General features: G+C 19.9%; 1 pseudogene; it reads left to right on the top strand.

The window, feature by feature from the left end:
• Positions 1-840: 840 nt before the first annotated feature.
• Positions 841-2,057, top strand: LOC131675907 (NADH-ubiquinone oxidoreductase chain 5-like; annotated as a pseudogene).
• Positions 2,058-3,981: the final 1,924 nt, after the last annotated feature.

Below are 3,981 nucleotides of genomic sequence, written 5' to 3'. Positions count from 1 at the left end.
TTTAAGTGGTTTATTAACAAAAAGTTATTGAGGATTAAATGGAGCATATAGATTAATAATTGCTCATGGTTTATGTTCTTCAGGACTTTTTTGTTTGGCTAATATTAGATATGAACGAATAAGAAGACGAAGATTATTAATTAATAAAGGTATAATAAATTTTATACCTAGATTATCTTTATGATGATTTTTATTATGTTCAAGAAATATAGTAGCTCCTCCTACTTTAAATTTATTAGGTGAAATTTCTTTAATAAATAGAATTATTAGATGATCTTGATTAACAATAATTGGTTTAATATTTTTATCATTTTTTAGAGCAGCTTATACATTATATTTATTTGCTTATAGACAACATGGAAAATTTTATTCTTGAATTTCATTTTTTTCAACGGGATTAATTCGAGAATATTTATTATTAATAATACATTGATTATCTTTAAATTTATTAATTATAAAAAGAATTTTTTTTATATTATGACTTTAATTTAAATAGTTTAATTAAAATATTGATTTGTGGTGCCAAAGATATGAATTTTCATTTTAGATCATGTTAAATTTAAATTATTGTAAAAATAGTTTTTATATTTTATTATTTATTAGTATTATATTATTTATATTTAGATTAAAATTTTTATTAATTAATTTAGTTTATTTTATTGAATGAGAAATTATTTCTGTACATTCTATATCAATTGTTATAGTTTTTTTATTTGATTGAATAAGTTTAATATTTATATCATTTGTTTTATTTATTTCTTGTTTAGTAATTTTTTATAGAAAACAATATATAGAAGAAGATTTTAATATTAATCGATTTCTTTTATTAGTATTAATATTTGTATTATCAATAATAATATTAATTATTAGACCAAATTTAATTAGAATTTTATTAGGTTGAGATGGTTTAGGATTAGTTTCTTATTGTTTAGTAATTTATTTTCAAAATGTAAAATCTTATAATGCAGGAATATTAACTGCATTATCTAATCGTATTGGAGATGTTGCCTTATTATTAGCTATTGCTTGAATATTAAATTATGGTAGATGAAATTATATTTATTATTTAGAAATTATAAAAAAAGATTTTTGTATAATAATTATTGGTTATTTAGTAATATTGGCTGCTATAACAAAAAGAGCTCAAATTCCTTTTTCTTCTTGATTACCTGCAGCTATAGCAGCTCCTACTCCTGTATCAGCATTAGTTCATTCATCAACTTTAGTAACAGCTGGAGTTTATTTATTAATTCGTTTTAATTTATTAATTATTGATAGAAAAATTAGTCAAATTTTATTATTAATTTCTGGTTTAACAATATTTATGGCTGGATTAGGAGCTAATTTTGAATTTGATTTTAAAAAAATTATTGCTTTATCTACTTTAAGACAATTAGGTTTAATAATAAGAATTTTGTCAATGGGACATATAAAATTAGCTTTTTTTCATTTATTAACTCATGCTTTATTTAAAGCATTATTATTTATATGTGAATATGAAATTATATGAAATTTAAGAATAAGAATACCAATAGTATGTGGATGTTTTAATGTAGCTAATTTAGCTTTATGTGGAATACCCTTTTTAGCAGGGTTTTATTCTAAAGATTTAATACTAGAAATAGTAAGAATGTCGTATTTAAATTGTTTTTCCTTTTTTCTTTTTTTTTCTACAGGTTTAACTGTTTGTTATTCTTTTCGATTAGTATATTATTTAATAACAGGAGAATATAATGGAATTTCTTTAAATAAATTAAGAGAAAATAGATGAACAATAATTTTTGGTATTTTTTGATTAATATTTATGGCTATTATTGGAGGAAGAATATTAAATTGATTAATATTTTTTAATCCAGTAATAGTTTGTTTACCTTTTATAATAAAAATTTTAACATTATTAGTTTGTGTATTAGGTGGATTATTTGGTTATTTAATTAATAATGTTTCTTTTTTTTATAAATAAATCTTTTTATTTTTATAATTTTAGAAGATTTTTTGGAAGAATATGATTTATACCAATAATTTCTACTTTTGGATTAGCAAAAATTTTTTATTAATTGGATTTATAAGATTAAAAATTTTGATCAAGGATGAAGAGAATATTTTGGAGGACAATTATTATATATTCAATTAAAAAATTATTCTTTATATATTCAAGAATTTCAGAATAATAATTTAAAAATTTATTTATTGAGATATATAATATGAGTATTTATTTTAGTTATTTTATTATTTTTAAATTATTTAAATAGCTTATATATATAGAGCATAATATTGAAGATATTAAGGAAATTATTTTAATTTTTAAATAAAGTATTTATAAAAAAATATTTTTATTTTTATATTGAAAATATAATGTTTTAATTAAACTATATAAATAAAATATGATGATCAAGAAAAAGCTGCTAACTTTTTTCTTTAATGGTTTAATTCCATTTATATTTTTAAAAATTAATTTAATTGGAATATAAATATTCATTGAAATCATTAACAGTGATATACCTCTTTTTGGTTTCAATTAAAATAAGATAAATTGAAAATATCAATATTTTTCAAATGCAAATTAAATGTTATAATTAACTATTATCCTAAAATAAGGATGATTGAACATCTATGATTAGGTCGAAACTAATTGCACTTTATTGCTTCATATTTAATAATTAATTATTTCATTCTAATATTTCTTGATTTCATTCATGGTAAAGTTCAATTAATAAAATTAAAATGAAAAATAATCTTGTAATAATTCAGTTAATTAAATTTGATGATTTAATAATTAAAATTATTGGTAAAATTAAAGCAATTTCAACATCAAAAATTAAGAAAATAATTGCAATTAAAAAAAATCGTAGGGAAAAAGGTAATCGTGAATAATTTATTGGATCAAATTCACATTCAAATGGTGAACATTTTTCTCGATCTATAATAGTTTTTTTTGATAAGAAAGTTGCAATTATTATTATGATAATGGTAATAATTAAAATAATGATACTTATAATAAAAATTAATATAATTATTTATACTAAAATAAATTAGTCCTTATGATTGGAAGTCAAATATACAAATATATACTTTATAAATTAACTACCTCATCAATAAATAGAAATATATAAAAATAATCAAACTACATCAACAAAATGTCAATATCAAGCTGCAGCTTCAAATCCAAAATGATGTCTTTTTGAAAAATGATTATTAATATGACGAAAAAAACATACTGTTAAAAATGTAGTTCCAATTAATACATGAAGACCATGAAATCCAGTTGCTATAAAAAAGGTTGACCCATAAGTTCTATCTGCAATAGTAAATGGTGATTCAATATATTCATAAGCTTGTAAAATTGAGAAATAAATTCCTAATAAAATTGTAAAAAATAAACTTTGTGTAGTTTGAGTATGATTATTTTCTATTAAGCTATGATGTGCTCATGTAACAGTAACTCCAGAAGCAAGTAAAATTGCTGTATTTAATAAAGGAATTTGAAAAGGATTAAATGGAATAATTCCTATAGGTAGTCAGTTTCAATAGTTGGTGATAAACTTCTATGAAAAAAAGATCAAAAAATGAAATAAAATTTTTTTTTCAGAAATAATAAATAAAATTATACCTCATCGTAATCCTAATGTAACTGAAAATGAGTGAAGTCCTTGAAATGTCCCTTCTCGTGAAATATCTCGTCATCATTGATATATAGTTATTAGAATAATAATATTTCCTAAAATAAATAGTGATATATTATATTGGTGAAATTATTGAGTAAATCCTGTAACAGTTTTTATTGTTCCAATAGCACCAGTTAAAGGTCATGGTCTATAATCAACTAAATGAAAAGGATGATTTGAATGAGTTGTCATTAATTAGTTTCACTTGAATAAAGTGTTCTTAATACAGAAAATACATAAGATTGAATAATTGCAACTGCTGATTCTAAAATTAATAGAGCAATTTGAGTAATTAAAATTAATGATAAAATAATAT

The sequence above is a fragment of the Topomyia yanbarensis genome, chromosome 1 (assembly GCF_030247195.1).
Source record: "Topomyia yanbarensis strain Yona2022 chromosome 1, ASM3024719v1, whole genome shotgun sequence".
NCBI lineage: Eukaryota > Metazoa > Arthropoda > Insecta > Diptera > Culicidae > Topomyia > Topomyia yanbarensis.
The sequence above is the reverse complement of the archived record's forward strand: the minus strand, read 5'-3'. Positions and strand labels throughout refer to the sequence as shown.